This window comes from Gavialis gangeticus, unplaced genomic scaffold, assembly GCF_001723915.1.
Source record: "Gavialis gangeticus isolate Ggan-Ray unplaced genomic scaffold, GavGan_comp1, whole genome shotgun sequence".
Taxonomy (NCBI): Eukaryota; Metazoa; Chordata; order Crocodylia; family Gavialidae; genus Gavialis; species Gavialis gangeticus.
In genome coordinates this window covers 54,518,029-54,543,365 of record NW_017728993.1, presented here as the reverse complement: position 1 = coordinate 54,543,365, position 25,337 = coordinate 54,518,029, and the positions used below count along the sequence as shown (strand labels likewise).

The 25,337-nt window shown below is 38.5% G+C and overlaps 1 protein-coding gene across 1 annotated transcript in view; it reads left to right on the top strand.

Moving 5' to 3' along the window:
• The window catches only part of BRINP3 (BMP/retinoic acid inducible neural specific 3), a 404,685-nt gene that overhangs the window by 345,176 nt on the left and 34,172 nt on the right, over positions 1-25,337 (top strand). The gene's annotated exons all lie outside the window — the stretch shown is intronic.

Sequence of the window (25,337 nt, the reverse complement as noted above, 5' to 3'; positions counted from 1 at the left end):
TAGCCAGGTCCAAAGTCATCCTGCTTTAATCCATTAACTTCTGAAGATTTCTGTCATTAAAGGATTTAGCCATAGTCACAACACAAAACAACATTCTGAATTATATAAGGAAAAGTAAGGACAACTATTTTAAGGACAAGTCTGCCCTGTATACTTTACTGCATATATTATAAGCTATAGATCTCTTCTTTCATTTGTAAGATACGAATTAAATTTGAAAGAATAATTAGGAAATGGGGGTAGTGGTGAATTATCCTTGTCTAAAAACACTGCAAGAACACAAGTCTGAAAGGGCAAATCAGGCCCAAAGTTTATTGTTTATTGCAAACTTAGAGCTCTGAGAGTAAGAATTTATTTAGACGTTCAGTATATGGGGCATACCGAGTTTATTCTGATTGCAGAGTCCAGTAACAATCATCATCAGTTTAATCCAATGACCTATCAGATTAAGGGAAGTGTCTCCATAGACTGTAATGCTAGACTATTTCTAGCAGTGGGATCAGCAGTTTATTGACCATAGTTAGGGCCTTGTTATATGTTGTACTTTTAGCCACACAAATGTTGATCAGCTTAGAGTTAGCTTGGAGTCAGAGCAGTCACACCTTCAGTCTGAAAACCTTTCCTGACTTTTCCACCTGCACAACTGTGACTTGCCACTAGACGCCTGATGAGCAGGGAGGTCCCTTCCAACCCTAATTGCTCCTGGGTCACTATCATATATGTCAGAGCATATATCCTGGCCCCACATTTCGCTTAGGCTGTTCCCAGCACCTGAACAGCAAGCCTGAGGGGAATCAACTGTCCCACTGCCTCTTCACCACCACCCCCCAGCCCTGCCCCACTTACACCCCCCCCACCTTGGTGCCCCTGGGATTGGCAGGAGCAGCCCAGTAGCACATGAGGTAAGTGGAAAAACACCTCTGAGCCCAGGGCAGGGGGATGCCCAGGCAGTGGCCCCAGGAAGCCAGTGGTGGTGGCAGAAGTGGCAGTGGTATGCACAGAGATGTGGGCTGAGGCTACAGTGGCAGCAGCAGCTGGTGCAGCCAGCTCCCCACCAAGATGGATTCACTCTGAAGCTGGGAGTAGTCTGCCTGCAGCCAGTGCCCATGTCCACATGGGCAGTGACAAAGCCCTGCACCTGCAGCCTGGATCCACCTAGAATGCCTGACCTGGAGCAGTGGCTTCCCTGGCAGCAGGTTGACTTCCACCCTACAGCAGCCACCCCCGGCTCTCACCACACGGTGTGTGGATTGGTGCATGGAGCAGGGTGTTTCTCGAGCTGCTGGGCTAGAGCTTAAGGTTTGGTGGAGCCTGGCTGGTTCTGGGGGCTCTCAGGGGTTGGCCACACTCTGTATGGCTTAGTGCAGGGGGTGGGGAGGAGCACAGGGTTCAGCACTGGTGGGCAAAGGTGCCCCAGGCTGCCATTCCTGGGCTGGGGGACTGGAACCTCATGAAACTAGAAAAGCTGAGGCTTCAATCCCTGGACTACTCTAGTAAGCAGATGGGTCCACAGAACAGGAGGGTGAGGAAGTGGCCCCTGCATCCTGGGATACAGGAGAACTTCAACATAAGTGGCACATGTGTGGGGGAGTGACTACACCTTAATGGAACAGGAGATGGGTTTTACTGATTAGAGATAATCCTGCCCTCGGGTGGCATAATTTTGTGCTTTAAACCACTTAAAGATGTTAATGTGTGGACAATCAAGGTTTTAAGAGGACCAGGAGACACCCAGAATGAATGTGTAGCAAGGCCCTTAGAGATTATTCTGTTTTCAACACTGCCTCACAATCACAAAATGTTAACTATGCAGTTGAAACCATGGCTCTATAAATTATGTTCTGTCTTCCTGGCAAGTACTGCCCAACCTTTATCTCATAAACATCCGTTGTGCTTCTTAGGCCCCTACCAGACATGAATGTTAAGGTGTGATGGGATCTGAAACACCATTCACACAATTACACTTCCTGCCATGCAGTACATGCATGGAAGGTGTTGTAATTGTGGGATTGGGCATCAGATCCCATCTGGCCTTATTAACATTTCAGAAGTTTAAGATTATGATCCTGGACTCCCCCTGCACTGGAAAATAGCAAGATCCCATAGCCTGGAGACCTGTCAGCTGTCTGGGCTCCTAGAAATAGGGACACACTCTGCACTCCCTGTTGGGAGCCCCATCAGGTGATTGGAGCTCCCAGCCATGGGAGCACATGATACAACCCTGTGGCTTGAAGTCTGGATCAGCTGCAGGCTCAGGTGCCCCCATTGCTGCCAGCACCATCAGCTGCAAGCTTCCTGGCTTGTAAGCATATGGTATGGCCCTGTGACTGAAGTCTTCATCAGCTGACAGAGCTCCCAGCTATGGGTGCATGGTCTACCCCTACAGCAGGGAGCTCCATCAGCTGATGAAGCTCCCAGCCACAGGGGCACACCTGGCCACATTATTAATTAACAACCACAAAGTTATTACACATTTTTTGAGGAATAATTTTGTGGCTTATTCCTTGTTTTCGCATACCATTAATTGATTGAAAATGTTGCTGGATTACAACTTACAACATGGTTAACTTGTTCATCGTGTCTTAAATGTAATGTGTGACAAGGACCTTAGTGATCTGGCTATAAAGAGTGTTATTTTATTTCTTTTATGTACATTTCCAGAAGGAAAGATTATATAATAATATTTTGTAACTACAGTGTTATGACCCAGTTCAGTGTTCTGTCAAGAAACCAGTTTTCACCAGTGACACCCAGAACTCTTTAAAACAAAAGAAAACAAAACATCTTCTACAACTAAAATAATTTCTCCAGGAGTTACTGCCTGATATTATTCCAAACAAAGTTTGCAATAGCACCATTTTGCAACAACCTATAAAAATAAGATAGTAGCAATAGAATGAGAACAACCCACTCTTTGCCACTGCCTTGTGAAGAAGTGATTTTATATCAACATTAATTGTGAAATTCATAATATTGATACTAAAATTCTACTAAGGTGAAAAGAAATTTGTTGAATTTCCCTATTGTAACATAAGAACATAACGTTTCAAGTCAGCTGGACTGAAGAACTCTGAGACTTCAGGATGGAGAGACCTAGAATTTCTTCAGGTCAAAGGTGCTAAAATGATCTAGAATCCATATTTCAAGAAGTGGAGAAAGTTTATATGAAAAGGGCTCTGAACTAACTGGGCAACAACCACTTCAAGTAGGATATTAAGGAATGAAACAAAAAAAAGTGAGGAATGGGAAAAAATGATTCATTAGAAAACACAATGATGTCTTGGAGGTCAAGAAGTAGAAAAACAGTAAGAATTGCTATAAGTCAAGTTTGGAAATCTAAATTACTAAAACTGAGGTAATAATCCTCACTGAGACTTCCAAGAGAACAAGTATGTGGAATTGCAGGTTTGGTAACATACATTTTTAATAAATCTACCAAGCCAGGGGTAAGTACTCTGTGATTAGGGAACAGCAAATATAGGGCCTATATTACTTTGACCTTGATAGCACTCAAGGCTTTACAAAAGATCTTGAAAGAAAGGATTAAAGACCTGGATATAAATGAGAAATGGAATGAAATGCAACTCGGATTCACGTATGATACTAACATGATATTTGCCTTGGGTAAGATAACATATTGCCTACAGCAAGGAAATGCAGTAGATTTCTGGAATTCAGTTCAATATTTTAGGTGTCTCATGGAGAACTATCAGTTCAACTGAAGTATGTAGGAATTGTATAATAGTTCTTATATTTATTAGAGGAATTAAGGTGTGATAAACTGACAACAAAGGAAGACAGAAATGAGTTGTACTGGAAGCGGAAATATATGTCCGGGCTTAGTAGCAGAATTCCTTAAGGATCAATTGTGGGACTTATCTCATTTAATATTTTCATAAATAAACTTGGCAAAAAAGTTGGAATATGCTGATAATGTTTGCTATTGACCTAAAACTAGGAAACACTGTCAATATAGAGGAGTATCTGGATATAATACAGAATGGCCATAATGACTTTAGTAATAAAAATGGAATGAAATTTAGTAGAGCTCAATAGACTGTTATGCAGAAGTGGACTAAAATTTTAATCTTCTATATGCTGAGAGCTCATCAGCTGTAAATAAATGAAGAAGAGAAAAGGTCCAGGTGTATTAATTGACCATAGAATGACTATGAGCTATCAATGTGATGAAACTGTAAAGAAGCAAAATGTGATCCAAAAATAAGTCAGGGAAGGTATTTACTTGAAAGATAAGGAAGTAATAGTGCCATTCTTCAGAGCACTGGTAAGACCTCATCTGGAACATGGTGGGCAGTTCTGGTCATTCATGTTCAAAGTAGATAAACAGAAACTGGAACATCTTCAGAGAAGGATGATGAGAGCAGTGGACAGGAAGTTAGAAGAGCTTGGTTGGTTTAGCCTAGTAAAATAAAAGCATGAGTAGGGATATGTTTCCCCCTATAAATATATTACAACTGCTAGGAATGCCAGAGAGGGGGAAAGAACCATGCTGGCGCAAGAACAAATGAGTACAAAACTGGTTCTCAATAAATTAAAAGGTTTTTAACCATTAGAGCAATCGGTTCTAGTAGTCTTCCATTTGAAGGAGTGAAAAAAACCCTCAAACCAAACAGTTGCTTTTAAGATTTAGCTCAAAACATTTATGAAGAAGGTTACATGGTGTAGAGCCACTCTAATTAAACTGCCCACAGTGTCATGTGTATACAGAGTCCTATACTTCAAAATGGTGATGGGGGCACTTTAACTAGAGCTTGTCAAAACAGCTTTAGTTAAAGCACCCCTGCTGCCATTTTGAAGCATGGGAACACTGAGTAGATGTGATGTGGAGGCTGCTGAAACACACTAATTAGCATGTTCCAGCAGACCATATTAACTGAATCCAATGCATGCTAATTAGCATACATTGGAACAGATGTCCAGCATGTATATAGATGCCTATTGTTCTTAGTTAAATAAGTCTTTTAGTTAGTGAAACTTCCTTTCTGTTTCTCTTATTTCATGCATACAGCTTATACTGTGCAATTATCATAATATATACATGGGTTTGTCTCATTTTGAGGTATTCAGTGTTAAACTTTACCTCATTACATACATTGGGAAAACATATTCTGTTCATTGCCAGTTCTTTAGTTTCTAGATTTTAACTCAACTTCTTTGAATTAAAATATATGGCTGGATTTAAACATACCGACATGAGTGGTTTGTGGTGCCTCAGACCCCTTTGCAGTGCCACAAACCGCACATGTTACTAGTTAAACCATGCCCAGTGCTTCTAATTTGCAGTGGTGGGGCAAAAATTGCTAATGGGATTTCCTGGTAGCAAAACAAAACAACAAAAAAAACCCCCCACACTGCTGAAAAAAAGCAGTGTCAAATGTGCTGAAGTGTCATGTTCCAGGAAAAAATCTGTGCACTGCAGAGACCCTATGCTGAGGCACCCTGCACGCCAGCCAGCCAGGGAGCAGCACACAGAAATGTGGAAGTAAGCAGCCCAGGGCTTCTTTCCCATGTTGTACCTTGTGGTGAACAAATGATCTCAGACTCAGTATTTTGGGATAAAGAGCAAGAAGAGTAGGAAGAATAAAGATATATTGCTGCAAACCAGTTGCATCATCTTAAAAATAAATAAATTTCAGGGAAGCACATAGAAATAATCTAGTTATATTAAATTAGAAGTATTCAGATCAAAAAATATTTAACCAAACCATGATCCTGCATTCATTTTTTCACACACCTAAATTATGAACCCACTTCCTGCCCTATAGAACTCTACCTGACTCAGGAAGTGCACACGCCAACCAGAGGTAACATTCTCCTGGACTTGGTCTTGGCCAAAGGAAAAGATCTGGTGATTGACTTGAATATAGAGGGTAGCCTGGGCAACAGGGAGCATGAAACTATCATGTTCACCATTTGTCACAAAGCAGGTAAATCAGTTAGCAGGGTTGAAATTTTGGACTTCAGAAAAATGAATTTCAACAGGCTTAAGGCAATAGTAGGGGAAGCACTGTGGGACCAGGGACTGAAGGTGAAAAGAATACATGAAGAGTGGTAGTTCCTCAAGGATATGATCCTTAAAACACAAAAGAAGTACATTCCCATGCTGAAGAAAGGTAGCAGAAGGGCTGGTAAGCCCTATTGACTTATTAGGGATATCATGGTCCTCTTGAAAAAGAAGAAAGAGGCATACAAACAACGGAAGCTTGGGACAGTCCCCAAGGTGGACTATATAACAATGCCCTGCACTTATAGGAATCAGATTAGAAAGGCTAAGGTGACGACTGTACTTAAATTAGCAACAGAAATCAAAGACAATAAGAAGTCCTTCTTTAGGTATGTAGGGAACAGGAGGAAAACAAATGGAAGTGTGGGGCCATTGCTTAACAACTCAGGACTGCTAGTCACTCACACTCAGGAGAAAACTGAAATCCTGAATGAGTGCTTCGCTTTAGTGTTTCACTGGACTAAGGGGAAAATCATATTAGATACAGTTCAGAATGGACATGGTGGGAATGACCACCTCCCTACTGTTGAGATTGAGCTAGTACATGTTCAGTTAGAAAAGTTAGACATTTACAAGTCAGCAGGACCGGATGAACTCCATCCAAGGGTACTGAAGGAGTTGGCTAAAGACATTGCGGGACCTTTGGCAAAACTCTTCCAAAACTTGTGGTGGTTGGGAGAGGTCCCTGAAGACTGGAAGAAGGCTAATTTTGTGCCCATCTTCAAGTAGGGGAGGAGAGAGGACCCAGGCAATTATAGGCCAATTAGCCTAACTTCTATCCCAAGGAAAATCCTGGAAAAATACATCAAGGAGTCTATGTGCGCTATGCTTGCAGAAGGTAGATTTCTGAACAATAGCCAACATGGATTCAATGCAGGCCAGTCTTGTCTTATCAGTCTAATCTCCTTCTACAACCAGGTAACTTTGGAGGATTGCAGGCTTAATTGCTTGGCAGTTAGATGGGCAGAGAGCTGGCTGTGGGGTAGGACCCAGAGAGTTCTAATGAACAGATCTGTGTTGTCCTGGCAAGAAATGGCCAGTGGTGTCCCTCAGGGGTCCATGCTTGGTTCAGTGCTTTTCAACAACTTTATCAGTGATTTGGATGTGGGTGTGAAGAGTTCACTGGCCAAGTTCATGAATGACACCAACTTGTGGGGGAACATGGTCATGCTTGAAAATAGGCTGCAGATATAGGCTGACAAGTTGGGTGGATGGGAACCAGATGAAGTTCAACACTGAGAGGTGTAAAGTGCTCTATCTGGCGATGAACAATCCCTAACATATTTACAGGCTAGATGATGCTAAACTGACTAGCACCACAACTGAAAGGGATCTAGGGGTAATAATAGACCATAGTATGAACATGAGCCATCAGTGTGATTCTGTAGCCAGCAGGGCAAACACTACAGGCAGTCCTCAGACCTACGACATAATTGGTTCCTGAAAACCACGTCTTAAGTCAAAACGTTGTAACTCGGAACTGATTTTCTTATAAGAAACAATGTTAGAAATGGGGGATTGGTTCCTGAACCAAGGCCCGATAGCCTATTTTCACCAAAAATACCTCACAATTTTGTACTAAATCAATTATAGACAAGTAATATAGCTACATTACTGTATTTATATTGTAAATAGCGATCATATTGATTTGGAAGGACTTCTCTGAGATGACTTTGCTGGACTTTTTGAAGGGTTCTTGACTGGAGTCTTCTCAGGAGTCTTGGCTGCAGGTTTTTCTAGAGTCTTGTCTGCTTTCTTTAAGGAAGTGTCCAAGGAAGTTTAGATAGATGTTCTCCAAGGCGATGGGTGACACAGTGAACTTGTTCACTGGCATGGAGTTGCATCACATCAAGCATTGCAAAGTTGAAACTGACATCAGAAAGTTGAAACAGAGTGTCAATTTATAAATGTTGTAAGTGCAAAACATTGCAACTGGAAATGTTGTAAGTCAAAGATTGCCTGTACTCTGGCATGTATCAACCAATGCATCTCAAACAAAACCAAGGAAATGATTTTTCCACTTTACTCAGCATTGGTGAGACCATAGTTGCAGTACTGCATCCAATTCTGGGATCTGCACTTCAACAAGGATGTAGAGAAACTTGAAAGAGTCCACAGAAGAGCCACCCATATGATCAGAGACTTGCAAGGCAAGCCATACTAGGAAAGGCTGAGGGACTTGGGTCTCTTCAACCTAAAAAAGAGAAGGACTTGGTAGCAGCTTACTGCTATATCGGGGAATACATCAAGGGCTCGGTGAACAATTGTTCACCAGGGCACCTGAGGGGAAAGCCGGGAGTAATGGCCACAAACTCCTGGAAGACCATTTCAGGCTTAACACTAGAAAAAAAACTTCTTCACAGTCAGGGTATTCAGTCTATGGAATAAACTCCCTCCAGAGGTGGTGCAATTATGTATCCTGGAAATCTTCAAGAGGAGACTGGAGAGTCATTTTACTGGGCTCACCTGACTCCAGTTGTCTTTCCTGCCTAGTGGAGGGGTGCTGGACCTGATGATATTGTGAGGTCCCTTCCAGCCCCTTACAGTCTATAAACATTGGGTGTGCAAAAGAATATGATGTTTAATAAATACATTCATGATAATATTTTAACCCCAGCTCCCCAGAAGCCAGTAATCTTAAAGTAATTAGATATCACAAATTAGATATAAACAAAAGATTATTAGAGGCATTGTATGTTGTCCCCTTTTCTTTATTACTATACTTCTACCATGTGCTACTTGCAGTATATTGTAAGTGTTAAGTTTCTGTATGAGAGAGAACACTCTGGAGGAATATGGGAATTATTTGTTCTTCTTTGTCATGTCATAAGCATCCATGACCTTTCTCATCTCCTCAAGAATTCAATGTAACCTTATGTTGTGTATGAAAATGTTGACTTACTTGTGATGGGATTGTTGACTGAGGATCCATAAACATGTCAACTCTAAAGAAATGCAAAACTTTTTGGTTCACAGATGATACCTTTTATTAGACCAACTAAGAAATCACAAAAAAAACACCTTTTTCTGCAAGCTTGCAGGTGCACACAACCTTCATCAGGCTCAAGGAAAATTAAAGATGTTCAAAAGTCCCCATAGGGAGGAAATACACTTCATTTTTGTACAGAGGAAGCTGAAGATGGTAGTCTTTACCTCAGGCTCCATGAGAACATATGTCAGCTTATGAATTCAGCATAGGCTTTTGCAATATGAAAAATTAAAAAAATTTTTCCAGAAAATTGTACTGTGAAGGAGAGTTTCTTATTTTTTGGTTAAGATTATAATGTCATAGAGAGTGGGACCCTGGTTCAGATGGATTAAGGATGGTCACCAATATGCATTCAGTGAAGGGCTGTTTGATGTACAGACAGTTATCATCTTCTTTAAAAATTCTGTGTGATATATGCTCACTCAGTTTGTTTTCTTTGCTTGAACAGTGCCCATTGTATGCTGTAGCTGTTATTGCATAAGTAGCTTCTGCTGTATTTGATATAGAGGGTTGTTGAAGCACTACTGATGGATAAATACATTTTGTCTCAGGCTGTGGTTGATGTACAGCTCCCTGTATGAAGATTGATGTGTGCAAAAAATTACAGTGAATCTTCAGTGTGAATATAATATCTGTACAAAATTTTATTTCTACTATATTCACCCAGTTAGAAAGGCTGAGAATGTGATTATCTTACTTCAGGCTATGAACAACTTGTCACCAAAACAAGATGACACAGCACTGTCTAGTAACGAGTAGTGAACCATCCTGGGAATCTAGCCTCCTAGTAAAGCTTCAGAGTTAAGACTGATCCCTGTGAAGTAGCTGAACTAGAAGATGGGATTTGCAAATGTAACAGAATATATGCATATGGTATATTTAACAGACTGTTTTTCAAAGAAAAAAAATGTGAAAGATATAAAAGGTAGAAATTTCCTGTGTTAATAGAGGTTGTCTATAAATAGTTTTAACAGGACACTATTTTTCACACTTCATGAAGATGAAAGGTGCAAGGGAGAGAAGAGGTCATACTTTTGTCATTGCTCTTTTCAGTCTGGATGAACACATCTTTTATGTTGTAATGCCTATATTTTGGGAAATGGAAAATTATAGAAACATTAAATCCTATTTTAGTTGTTACGTGGAGTCACTGGAACTATTGAGATGAATAATGGTTTGTGAAACTATGTAATTATTCTTTCCAGATTAAGAGGCCAAGCTTGTTCTTGTTTATACTGATGGCAATGTTTCTTTTGAGATATCAGGGTCTAAAATATGAAATTATCAGGGTCCAAAATATGAAAACACAAGGCTCTGTATCAAAAAACCATAGGAAGCTGTGGAAAGAAAAGCTATTTACACCTCCCTTATCCATTTTCTACAAGCATGGATAATGATGTCCAGGTAGGAGCAGGCAATTTTAAAGAGGCCAAGGGAGGTGGTGCCCAACTCCCAGTAAAAATTAGTGAAGAAGGGTATCAATTCCATTTACTCTTCTGGACATGCGATCCTAAATACTTACTTTCTAGATCTTTCCATATAATGTTTAGAATGTCCATGCAGAGCATGTCTTCTGTGTGACTGGATACATAGTATATTGCAACATAGATGCTCTTTGCACAAGTCTAATTTGTATCTCATTAGATCAGTTGGTGCTGCATCTAAATTGTACAATTTGTGATTTAATAAAAATACATAAACAAATATTAAAGGGAAACATAATGTAGGTAAAGCAGTAAAACACACATAAGCAAAATGGAAATCTGTTGCAATAAATTGGACCTGTAGAGTTATAAACAATTCAAGTAAATAAAAATTTACATTTTAAACAAGTTATTTATAGTAAATTTGCACACCAAACCATAGTCATAACAGGTTATTTGGGTAAATGTGATATCTTTTATTAGACCAACTGAATAATTGGGGGGAAAAATGTTTTTTGCAAACTTTTGGGTCCAAACACCCTTCTTCAGGCATAGGAAGATCCTGCTGCTGTTTTGTGTGCTCTCCTAGGTAGAAAACAAGCCAAAATGCAAATGCATGGCAGTGAGGATCAGTAGGAATGGGAGGCAATAGGTGTGAGACAGGTAGGTGTGGGGGAAGTATTCGAAAGGGAGGAATGTTGAACTGGTAATAAAATGCAAACAGGTTACCCAGGGTATTAGGTTGTGGAACGGAGTGGGCCACCTGGGCTATGGCCCAACCAACTTTTAGCATGTTAATTTATATAACCCACAAATGTGCAACTGGCATTCCGGTTAAAACTGTATAGCTATTTTTTTAACTGCATAGCTAGCTGAATTAATGTGCTAAAAGTTGGTTGGGCCATGGCCCACGCTGTTCCACAGCCTATACTCGAGGTTATCAAATGGCAGGCAAGTTATAATGTGCCATAAATCCAATGATCCATGATCTTTTTTGTATGCAGTACATTTCTTGCAAAAAATCATCTATTTTACCATTTAATTGAGTAGCCAGAGTGTCAAATCTGGACCACATTCTGAGGTTGCTTAAAACATATCAACCATATAAAGTAAAGGAGCTAAGCTAATTTTCACCAAATGAATATTTAGTCCATTGTCATGTACTGTGCAAAGCTCTAGCCACCATCTCAAATGGAAGTTTTAATTTGCAAACTCACAGTTGAAAAGCATATTTAGAATAGACAATGTCCTCTGTTTTGAGAGTTTCTTAAAAGCAAGCAAATGACTGATTCAGATAGGAAAATATCTATGTGACCAAGCCAGTTGCATATTTGAAGATTTTGATTCTCATTATAGAGGATTTCTTTAAGAAATATAAGATGCAAGTCCCACTCATGCTCAAGATAGGTTGCTCAGCATTGAGAGCAACAACCAGCTGCACCAGGCTCAATGTAAAATATCTGTATTCAGAAGGCCGTATTCTATCTGGAGCTTTCCAGGATGTAGCAGAACCATACTTACTACAATTTGTTTCTCTCCATGGCATGCGCTGTAGGCTGCTGCAAAAGGAGGAAGAACCATGTATCTGCCTCCTGCCCAGCTCCTTCTGCTCAGATTTGAATTTTTCCATCTCTCATGAATGGTACAGAGCTTGAGTTCCAGAGAATTCAAAGACTCTGCGCTCAGCTGCTGCAAAGGTGCTTAAGGGTACCTTCCTTCTTTGTTTGCTTGCCTCCTTGTTTGCTGAGGAACAGAAAGCCTTGTATCCCACGTTCTTTATGGATAATACCTGAATACTTCAAAAGTGGAAAAAGAAAAAAAAAATAGGAATAAGGAACATTTTTACACTGTCCAGTTTCTTTATTCTTTAAAGTGTGAGGTTTAATTACCTTTATTGTAGGTTGCATCACTACAGATGATGTTTAATCATGATCAGAACTTTATCCAGGAATAACATTATCTATCCAGAAAACTGAATTTTCAATATAAAGAAGAATATCCTGAATATTTAATTGCTTTTTCCCCTTTTTCTTTTCTTCAACTTGTAGACTGGTTGTATGGCAAAATCCACTCAGCAGATCCTTAGAATAGAGGAAAAGGATGACTCTAAATGACCGCTGCTTTAAACTCCAACAAGATTATTAAGCAAGGGTCTTATTTATTGAAGGGACTAACCCTAAGGTTCATTTAGTGCTACATACAGTGTTAAAGCAGTAACATCTTTACTGAGTTTTGTTAGGAAATGACTTTATTTTATAGTATCACTAAATATATATGAGTTTATAAATATGAAGTCCCCTGCGTATGAACAAAGAAAAGGCACCTAAATTGTGCTTCACTTTGAATCATGAGCAATAAAATGTGTTTTGATCTTCTTCATTAAGATATTACATGTGGGAGTTAAAGATTCATAGATTAGATTATAGATTAAGGGTCGGGAGGGACCTAGTAGATCTTCTAGCCCGACCCCCCGCCAGGGGGGTGCAAAGATGCATTTGCAGGTTTAAATGTAACAGAGCACCTCCAATAGAAATCAAAGTTTGCTATCTCAGCCACCAGGTGCACATCAGAAAACTGCATGCAATACAAAAGGATGTTGATAAAATGAAAGAATGCAAGATAAAATGAAGGTCATTTTGGCAGTGGTTGTTTTATTAAACTGAATAATAAGACCCCATCTGTTCTCAAAGGAAACAAAATAATCAACTTTGAGTGATAACTTTAATTTACAGTTCAATTAAAAGTATTTAAGACTTACTTGACAAACATGCAAATAACATTCATAGACATTTAAATAAAAGGTCAGATTAAAATGACAAGTTGAAAGAAAATATTATACATGTATATGTATACACACATAAACACATGGTCACTACATTATAGTAATAATCTTGCCCTTAACACACATTGGATTTGTTTTAATGTTGCAATGTTACACATCAATGTTTAGTTGCATTACAGGATTCAAGTAAAGTGTTTTGTAATTGTTATAGGAATAGTTTATTTTTCTTAATCATTGATAACTTGTTAAAAGATAGGAAATTCCCCAGCCTTCTGATAATACTATTTATGATTGTTTGATGACTAAAAGGGATTGAAGTAATGTAATCACATTAGAAAGCATGGTAAAAAAATGATGAACAGGTTATATCTATATCAATATCAGTATCACAAGAACAGGCTTGTATCTATTTCCAAGGCATGGAAATATTATGTTGGTGCAGGAAGAAGTTGCACTTTCTTGCCAGTTTATACCATCAGAAAATACTTAAGATCACTCAATAAGAGAACATACTTTAAAATCGACCTACAACAATAAATGCTGCTATAATCACATTTGACCAATTAGATGAAGTTTAGGCAGTAAGCTTGCATAAATTGGCAGTTCTATTGACTTTATGTGTCATAAACACCATCAGGGAGTATGGCACGCTGTTTCTTGAATAATGACAAATAGGAATTGGCATTCAGAATGAAGTTATCGAGTTTTTGAGGTTACTTCCTGCAGCAGCTCTGTTGTCTTCAGTCTATGGCTGTCCTCATGCAGATTCTCTATGAAAGATATGGGAAGGAATCCTCATATGTTGTAGGGAGCCAAAAGAGAGGATGTCCCTGAGATCACCAGGCCTGGGAGAATAAAAGTGGTTCCAATTTTATTCTCTCCCTCTCTGTGAAACAGTCAACTTTCGTTGTTTTTTTGAATAATGTATGTATCCCACAATCGCAAACTGCCTTCTTTGTCTACCCAGCTGCCAAAAAGCCCTAACTTTCTCAAAAACATCTTCACACATCCTCAGTTTGCTTCCAGATAGCTTTTCAGATGCCATTACACTTTGTCAGTGTAGGTATCTATAACAGTAAAAACTAAAAATGTGAAGTAAAAAATCCCCAAAGCCAGCTTAAAATACTAAGAAGAACTAATTATTAGCTTGAAGCTAATTCATAGTTTCTGTTGAAATGGTGCACATTTTGGTACAGAATTTAGGTCCTGCCTGTTGTAGAGTGGATAGGGTCTTGTCAATAGGGTCCCTGGTTGTTCTCTAGACTAGTAGGGACATGGCCATGGCCATTAGTGGATCCAAGATAGGGGCAAGGAATTAGCAGAATCCTTTGAAAAGTTCTACAAGACTGCATTTGAAATATTCATATTCTGCCACGTGTATTCTTATGTTCCTTTAAAAATACTGCTAAAGAAAAAATGCAGCAAGTTCATTCAACCCTTCTGCTTCACATAGCTGTGGGGGCAGATTTTCCTGTCTGTCCTATGCATGGATTAGTAAAACTCATACTCGTGTAAATCTTTGATATATACATGTCCTGAATTGTTTTTCTGTACGGCAGACAAAGCAAGAAACTACCTCTGATGGATCAGTTTATTGTTTTTGTTTACCTTCAAAGTTAGATGTTTTTAATCTTAATAATAGGCAATTGTGTATTTTACAAACAAATAATCTCTGATTTTCTGGCATATAATATAATTTCCAAATTATAGGTTCTTCTTGTTTTTTTTATATTCCCATTCTGAGAATAATACAAAGTGATGGAAGGACCATACTACAAGCTGGTAGGAGCCTGTAACTCCTTTGAAAGTAAAATTATAGTTAGCAATTTGATCTGCCATTCTGGTGGCATGTGTGTTATGAATAATCTCAAAATGATGTTAATTGATGGACAGATATGCTGAGAACCATGAACTGCTGCACCAGCATATCCAGAACCTTAACTTATTAAAAAAAAAAAAAGATTATATAATATATGGTAAAAGTATGAAAACCAGTGTATTCTAAACCCGAGTTGAATCCCCATTTTCTAAGAGATATTTAATAGCAATTTCAAAATCCCATTATGACTGATTCTTGTTTGTCTTTTTGTTTTAGGGTTTTGTTTTTGGATTTCTTTAGGTAGTTTCAATTTTCTTTCTTCCCTTTTTTTATTTGTTTCTAAATCATCTTTCTGTTCCTGAAAAGTGCCAGATTGACAAGTATGGAATACCCCATCCTCTGATATGTTCGGGTTCACCTGAAATAGTATCAAAGTAGACTTGTGGTATTTTGTCATCATGCCTCAATTTTTATTTGAGGGATTACCTCTAAGGGTATGAAGGAAAGTCAGTCTTTTTATCTCTCCATTCCTTGGCCTGATGAGAAGGTCTACAAAGGAACCACCTATGGTGGAGGACATCAGTCAGAAGACAGCTTCCTTTGGAGCTGGTACCTCATATTGTCAGGAGATTTCTGGTAGATCTACTATAGACTTCAAGTATTTGACTTAAAGTCCAGGTGCCAAAACCTTTTTTTTCACAATAAGGAATTATCTCCTGCCTGAATAATTCAATTTATTTAAGAGATGTTGCTCTTGTAAGGTACTATTCAGTCACAGGTCACCTCAAGTACCTTTTCCTAAATTGTTATTTATAACTCATAATTTCAGGGATTATAAAAAAAGAAAGGAAAAAAAACCCATTACTTCTTTTGGGGGGTATCTACAAACTAAGTAAGAGTCCTAAAATCTTGTTCTAATTTAGAGCCCGATTCTGTTATTTTACTGCTTCACTAACAGTCATACTCACTTTACTGAGCAAACTCAGAGTGAGGTGTAAGAGAGCTGTGATAGTTTTCCCTTATCAGTTTAATAATTGATTTTAATTCTTGTCTGTAAATCACTAAAAAACAATGATTACCTATGTGCAGAGTTCAGGGAGAAGTAAAAAATATCCGTGTGTTAAACTCCCGTGTTATAACATGCCTTTTTTTGTACAATGCTGGGGATAAATGCATCTTTACATACCACTACCACTTAGAAGTTTTTCTCTTCACTTATTTTAGAGAGTTATCAGTGGATAAAAGGAGGCAAGGAAGGATTCCTTCTGTTGGGAAGATTGTGTCTATAAGATTTTCCCAGATATGCATTGCATTGGAAAGGTACCATATTAATGTCAGGAAGTGGGAGCACAAAACTCTGGGCCATTCAGTGAAATTACTAAATCATTTTTATGGTGCCTATGATAGGAAGATTTCAGAGCAATGCCAATGTAAGCTAAGATCTCTGTACTTTCAGTAACTAAACAAAGAAGGCTAGTGCTTTGAAATCACAGCAGAAATAAAAACAAGAGTCCATTTCTGTCATTTCTCCACAGTTGCAGTTTGACCAAAGTCTGGAAGTTAAAGAATGGCTTTCACATCCTCCAGCTCTCAGTATTAACAACAGATCAAAGGGAAAGGAGACAAAATATCTAAGATGCCTATATATGCTGTATAAGGCTTGGACCTATATATCTCTGAATAACCCAGGACTATCCTGGGGCTTTAGATTCATACTTTCAGATGACTCTATTAATGTTCTAGCTGTTTGTCCAGAATGTGTAAGAATTGACTCAAAATGTGACAACTCAGTTTCTCCAAGTATATATTTAGGAATGCCCTAATATATTTTCACTAGATGTAATCAGCGTACTGGTTTGGAATTGATGAGTAGTCATAGAATCATAGAAAATTGGGGTTGGAAGGGACCTTAGACAGTCATCTAGTTCAACCCCCTGCTCAAAGCAGGGCCCGTCTCTACCTATATTGTTCCAGCCAAGGCTTTGTCTCTCTGGGTCTTAAAAATTTCCAGGGATGGAGATTCCACAGCCTGTCTGGGTAACCTGTTCCAGGGCTTTGCTACCCTCCTCATGATCATTTTTTCCCTCTAATACTTAAACTTCACTTGGTGCAACTTAAAATCATTGCTCTTTGTTCTGTCATCTGACAACACTAAAAGCAGTCTAGTTTCATCCTGTTTGGAGCTACCCTAGGTAGTTGAAGGCTGCTATTAAGTGGAATGGTTGATGACTTCTATCAATAATGGTAGTGCAAGAGTGATGTTGTAGCCAAGGACCAAACGTTTATATTGGATTTATGACACATTATATTTTATCCAACTCCTGAATTATTTCCATAAAAAGGTGAGAAGAAAGATGAGAATGAATGCTTCTCTTCCCTTTTGAAAGGCCTTAGTCTCCTAGTAATCAGCTTCTTTTTTTGACTAATTATGCATCTGCTGCCTCTGAGAATTTTCTCAGCCCCTTTCTCTGCTCTTTAGTCCCTATGCTGTGCTTAGTTTCCTGTGATCAGAGACCTGACAAAGAATGGCTTGCATTGAAAAGCTTGTCTAGCTTTGTCCCAACTACATAGTTGGTCCAATATAAGATATGCCCCTAAGAAATTCCATTCTGTCAATAATGTGAGAGGCAAGGATTTCTTAGGGTGATATTTTTTATTGGACCAACTGTATAATTGGGATAGAGTTAGACAAGCTTTTGAATGCAAGACATTTTTCTTCAGGTGATTCTTCTGTCAATAACCAAGAAAAAGTGATAAGAAAAATTAAATTTGGAGTTCACCTGAAAAAACCTTTTCCACGGCTACTTTACCATCCTAGTCATTTATTTGTTGTAGCCTTAAAAGCCCATAGATTGGTCAAAAACTTGCCACTTAGAAAAATTATATTATACCTCCTCCCATTAAACATGTTTTCCCAAAGTTTTGCCAAGTATCCTTACTGATATACATAGCGTTCCTATTCAGGCCTGTATCAGGGACTGACTTCACTGAAGTCAGACAAATCTCTGGCAACCACAAGTGGCTAAAGTAAATTTTGTGTCAATTAAAACTAATGCATGTGCCATTGTATTCAGAAAGATCTTCTGTTTCTCAAGCCATAGGCTTCTTATGTGCTGACAGAGCCAGGAATCCAAGTAATAATATGCAGGCTATCTTCATTTTTGATACCATATATAAAGGTAAAAATACTCCAAATAATGAGAGTCTGCCTGCCTTCCTCTGTTAATTTTCTGATTCCACAAATTAAGGAAAAAGCAAAGGAATTGCCCAAATTAAAAATTCAAGTGCTTTACATCCTGGCATGAAAAAACAAGTAAGACCTTGACACACTGAGAATATTATTTTGCACATTCTTTTTGGCATTATTGCCTTAACTTTGAGAAAAATAAGGGACAATACTTGATTGTTTTTTTAATTTAAACTGAAAGCTTACCATCTGTATGTGTTTGGATTGCTTTCATCAGTGCATTATCTACACAAAACAGTACCAGTGTTGATGATTCCTGCAGTGATGGCTAAGGTACAGTATAAAATATACACCACACAGTTGGCAAATACATCCAGGATCCAAGCTAAGTGAAATGCAGAGCTAAGCTGCTCACTGAGTTATAGTTAATAATTCTCTACAAAACTTCTGTTAAAAAAGCTCAGAGTAGGGAGCTACTTACAGGTATCAAAACAACATGTGCACTCCTCTTTGTCCTATTAATTTAGATCTCAGTGTGTTGGAGAACAGTTGAGTAGCATTTTTGTCTTGCTGATTTCAGTGTATGTGAGCCAATAAACTTTGGTATAGATGTAAAATAGCTAAACATTAGGAGCATTTTTTTTCCCCATAAGTTATCACCATCTGTAGGAGCTGGCTAACTTTGTGCACTCATCAGTGTTGAAAGAGGCAACATTATATTTGTAAGTAAAGAAATGAACAAGCATTTAGAAGTGGCAGAGAACCCATCTCAGCTTTGAATGTCAGTTTTAACGGAACAGGTTTCCATCCATGAATATTTAGAAGGAAGTCTATGCAGAATTTCTGCATCTGTGTTTAAAAGGATGTAAGATTGTTGCTGCAACTTGAAATTGGATTAACTTCAAAGATAAAAATAGACTCTCTGTCTACATAAGGGAAGTTTTTTTTGTATATCTAATGAATAGAGATTAGTGTTCTGAAGGGGAGGAGTGAAGCCATAGAAAGAATTTCTCTACAGGAGGCACCTGTGAATCTTGGCAAAAAATGATTCCATAGCTGGCTTGGTCTTTTTGCTGAATAGCTTACAGTTATCTCAATATAGAGGTCTATAGACAATTTCTATGAATAGAACCATGGGATTCTGAAGTTGATGACACAACAAGTCCTATATGCCCTTGGAAATGCATAACTGTTGCAGGCATCCAAATGTTTAATTATAAAACCTTTTTCACCTCTTTCACTCTCAGAAGTGAAGTGATAATTGAGACTGAGCTTTTTTTGTGAGATCCATGTAAAGAGATTCTCAGTAGCTTTGTCCACATTTTGCTTAGTAGTTTAGGCTTTGCTTTGTTCAAAATTATTAGCAAAAGACTAATGATAATGAGTTTTCAGTGTGCATATCATCACTCATCTCTTTTTCATAAAATACTAATTACTAGCCTGATTTAGGAATAGAAACTCAGAAATTGTAGAAAATTCTTTTTTGGCAACACATATGGCAAATATACAAATTCCTATGTAACACTACATGCAACCAACAACTCCATCTTGGAAGATTAATGAAAATTGTTTATGTATTTGCATAATACACTGCCCACACAAATTTGTACTATTAATGCTACTACCCACAAGGAATCTCCCACACGCTTAGATCAATATTGTCAAAACTTTTTTTATAAAATCAGTTGTCCAGATCCATGCTTAGCAATTTCCGTAAAGCTCTCCTGATTTTTAAATATAATTCCACCTTACTTTAACTCCTGGTGGCACAAATACTACAGCCCTAGAAATGGCTCTGGGAAGCTACATGTCTCAGGATATGGACACACATTTTTGGAACCCTTTCGAAAGGGGAGCGTTGCTCTAATGGAGGATAAGCAAAGAATTCAGAAGTAGCCAAACCATGTCAGCTTATACCTGGATTAAAGCAGTGTTAAACTTGGAGGGTTTTGCTACTTTTGAATTGTTCTCAACCTATTCACACATATCAACTACAAGGTAACAGCTGCTGCCCTTTCGAAACTTTCTCTTTTTGAAAGGATTTCAAGTGTACCTGTATCCACACCCTCAAATAAACACCTCTAAGAGTCTGGGCATAGGATTGGTTGCAGTCCTTTCAAAAGGAAGTTTTTGAAAGTTCAGCTGCATGTATGTTCTGATTGTTATTTATGAATGGATTAAGAATGATTCAAATGTAGAAAACCCATTTCCAAGGTTAACCCTTGAAGAAGGAGTGTTAAAGCTGCAGGGATACTTGCTGCAGTTAGATCATTCTCAGCATGGTCACACAACAATTAACATGTTCCCCCTGCTGCCCTTTTGAAATGTTCCCATTTTGAAAGGGCTTCAAGTGTGTGCGTGTGTCCATATCCTCATGAGTTTCAATTCTGTTCTTGGTACTTCCTTGCTTTGGATGACTGGCAGACTAGGAATTATACCTAATGTAAATTACAGAACTTTCCCAATCATAAGCTGAATATATTACATTAGCCAATGTGTGAGAGGCTGAAAATCCCCCGGGAAGTGAACAACTATGATGTCCTTGTTCATACTGTATACTTGTACCTCAATACATATACCTTGCATGGGGATATGAACAAAATTCTTACTCCCTTGAATATAAGCATCAATATACCTTCAATAATTTACTTTGTAGCTCCAAGAACTGGGGGAAAGCGGGGGACCTGTAGTACATTATGACAGGAGAGAAAAAAATAAGGAAATATATTTATCAGCCACAAAACTGGATCAGCCAGGGACAGATCCATGGGCAGGAGTATTCCACAGTATAGGATGATGCAGCCCATTGAGGCAGTGGGGAGATGGGACTGTGTAGGAGCTGGTATAGTCCCCACTCCCCCTGACGCCAGGCCCTCTTTGACTCAGTGCTAACTGAATCTGTTGGGCCAGCAGCACCAGGGGATCAGGGAGCCATTGCAACTATAGAGATCAGGACCAAGATCAGCCTCAAGAGCGAGGTGAGGGAGGAGGTGGCAGGGGCATGTGGGGCTGGGCCTCTCTAACCTTCTGCCATAGGGTGGGAAGGGGGTATTCCCCAGTCCCTCACCCATTTCCCCTGCTTCTGTGGACTGCCCTGAGGTGGCTAAATCTGAGGCACTGCCAGGGCCCAGGTTGAAACACTCAGACCCACCTTCACTGGGTTGCCTCCCCTCCCTACCTGCAAAGGTAGGTGCAGGTCACATCCCTATTTTCAAAATCCTAAATATTCCCATAGAACCAGTCTCTTAATAGGTTTAATACTAGGAATTACAAGGAATACTAGGAACTACAAGGTGAACATATTTTTTAAATTTAATTTGCATGCACTCCTAAGTTATTCTCAACCCAATTTTGGAAGGCATCAAACTGATCATAAAACACTGTACTAGCACTCCCTTTGGGAGGAAAAGAAAGACTGCTTAATTTCCTCAGAAAATAACTTTTAAACTACACTTAAGTTGTGAAAACGCTGCTTTTAAGGTTGCTGAAGGGGAAGCAATATTTTGCATATTGTTAGACCATCAAGTATAACTGAGTATGATTAATGTCATGTCTTTATATGTAACAGCACAGCTGAGGATTACATTATTTTATATTCATGTCCCAAGTTCTCATGAAAGTAAATTATTGTAGTATAGCACTACCGGATAATTAAAAGGCAGTTGGAATCCAATAATATCACCTGTCCTTCAGAATGGGTATATCTGTTCTTCAGTATCATTCAGTGAAATTTACACCTCAGTGAGCACTTCTACACTTGACATTAAGGCACAGAAATAAACTGCAGAGTTATTGCTCCATCGTTTTGAAAAGTATATATTATAAAGTTAGCTACAAACCATTTTAAAATATTTTAATTCATTTGATACTTTCTTTTTTAAAGAATGTCTCATATTAACTATAATCCTGATACAGAAAAATCTTTTCTTAACATTTAGAATTTTTTTTTAAATGTATTATTTTATTTTAGAGACAGGAGAGGAACCTCATTCAGCTACTTCTGTGTGGGGGCATCTACATGTGACATTACATTGCCATAGCAATGTGCTACCTCAGTATAGCTCATTGCTACGGCGATGTAGGGGCTAAAAATAACCGTGTGCTGCCTGCACCGCTCAGTAACAAAGGCGCCATAGAGGTGTATGTAGATATGCCCTGTAAAAGTCAGATGCAGCTTGAATATGTTGGCATATATTTAAAGACACATTTTCTATGATAATAAGTGCATGGTTAAATTATAACTAAGGTGGTTATAATGGATGGGATAGACCAAAGAAAAGAAGTTATAATAGGTATTATTGTTTTTTTTAATTTGCCTGATAGCAAGTAAAAACAGTTTGAAGGTATTAATCTTGCCAGAAGTTACAAATTAAACCCAGTATGCTGCGATAGAAAATTAGACTTATTCTTTTTTATGCTGAACAAATCCTATTCAGTATCATTATTCTTCCCAGCTTGCTCTAATCCCTTTACACTGGTGAGACATACCCGTTTAACCCACAGGGGGCAAATCTGCGTGAGACACTAACAGTGCAGTAGCCTAATAATACTGTCCAGTAGCACATCACAGTACAAACAGTAGTAATATGCTACTGGACAGTATTATTAGGAAACTGCAGAGTAGCATCACTTAAAAGGTGTTTGCTGGCACTACTGTGCAGTAACTGTGCATTTATTTAGTACTTGATTGTACAAGTACTAAATTAAATGTGCAGTAATCACTGCACATTAATGAACATGTAGACATGCCCAGGGACAGCATATTTATAATGGGGTTTTTTTTGCTTTGGGGTTTGTTTGTTTTTTTTATTATTCATACTACACCTTGTTAAGAGTCTTTCTTCATGTTGAGTTTGAATAGTATGCCATTCTTATTTGATACTTCACAATAGATACATATTCTAATTTTAGGCTTGCACACATCATGGATGTTAGCTTAATCATGTTAAAGAACAAGCAGGCTATTGACAAGAGTTCAGAGCATTATTTTCCTGTGATCATTTTTCATTTGTTCCAGATATGTTAACATGTCAAACAATGAGTGAGGAAAAAAATGTCATAGAAGCAGTGAATTGGGGGTTGGATGACTTCAAAATGTATAACACAAGAACTATTGAAAACGTGGAACTTTAAAACAAAAATCACGTTTTTTAACATGTTATTTTTTCTCCATTTCATCTGCCCTTCCTTCTCCTTTCTGTTTTGCTTTGTTTTTGTTTGTCTGTTTTATTTTTGTCATACACAATTACTAAAAGGAATAAACTCTGGATTTTGAGTATCCAATTTTTAAGTTATTTCAAGGAATAAGTTCATAGATGGTCTCAGCACTTTATTAACACCAGAAGTGGAAGTTTGCTGATTTACCTTAGTCATGTATCTGGCCTACTGATCAAGTATGTGCATATATATTACAAATTATTCATCTTTAGCTTTTACATTAAATTGGTGAACTTCTCTACATTTATATGTGAGCAACCACTGTAATTTTCTCCCTCTCATTTTTAAACTAGCAAACTTTTTCAATTCTATCTCCAAGCCCTTTATTAAGTTACAATCACATTTTCATGGATGGAAATTATATAATTCTTTTCTCCCTACAAAGAGAAAACAGATTACTTTAGCATAATAAACATGTGCTTGTTGTTATTCTTATTAATTCAGACATTAACGAACATCATAGGGCCAAAAAACCCAAATATAATAACTTCACAAGAGAGCAAAGTAATTGGTATTAGGTGCATCTATATGTGATGCTATGTTACCTTAGCATGTCACTGCGGTAATGTAGCATCCACGGGTGCCTGCATGTGACCAGCTGTTACTTTGCTGTATTGGCACACTATAATGGGGAAATGGGCTGCTACAGTGAAGTAACTGCTAAAACTAATCATGCACCGCATGTGGGGTGCAGTATAGGTGGTTACTGCTCTAGGCTTTCATACCATAAGGAAGTACTAAAGGACAGCGCAGTAACAATGCCACCGTAGGACGAGTAGACCTGCCCATTTTGTGATATCCTGCTGCAGTTTGGAAAACTGACTGACTGCCAACAGACTTAGTTATTCAACATTTAAAGGAGAAAGGTGTTGAAAGTTGTCATATTCTCCACACTAACCATTCTCAATTGCTGTAATGAACTAAGGAAGGCAATGGAAAGAAATACTCTAAAGGATTGGACTTTGGTTTAGAGAGAGACACAGGCCCAAATCAAAGTCATTTATCTGAACCAATCCATCTTCATTAGGATTAGATAAAAAGGAATCCAAATCATATCATCATAATATCCAGTATTAATTTGTCTTCAATTTTGTAAAACCAAATGCTAACCACAAGGAAGGTTTTGCTGAATCAAAGCAAAAGCAATCCCAGTTTCTCTCTGCAAATAGTAGTTTCCTTTTCTAATTTTAAAAAATAACATAGTAGACTTGAAGTAAATAGCAAATTAAGTGACAGATGGCTGGAAATTAAATTTTCCTTTTTGTTAGGGCAATAAAGAACAGTTGGGGTAGACTTGTAGCAAAAGTGAAGAAAAAATTGTTTCAATAAAAAAACCCAAAACAAAACACAAACACTTAAATTCACTTTCATGGACTCAAGTGAGACCAAACAGTATGTTTTTAATTGGAAAAGGCATCCTGAGTCTCTAAATGCAGGATGTCTTCTCATCAGAAAATCATTTGCATGTTATTATCATGCTGCATATAACAGGCATTGCTTATTCTACTAAATCAAATTCGCTGTCACTGCTTAGCACCTGCATGTCTTGAACAATATCATGGAAAGGAAGTTTGGTTCGTGAGGCAAAGCCCACAGTGGCAGCCCACCCTCACCCCATGCACAGATATGGGGGGCACCCCCCCATGCTTGCCCGGGAGTGCCCACAGTGGCAAGAGACACCCCCCTCAAATCAGCCACTTGTGGTTCTGTCTTACTCCCTTCCCCTGTTGGTGCCTCTTCACTTAAGCACCCAGGGCAGTCACCCCACTTGCCCCCAACCATCTTCCCTAGCCTTACCTTACAGCCCCCAAACCTCACTTACCTCTAGGATCCAGGGGTGAAGGGCATGGCTCCATGGTGGCAGCACTTGCCCGGAAAGCCCCCCCAGCATTCA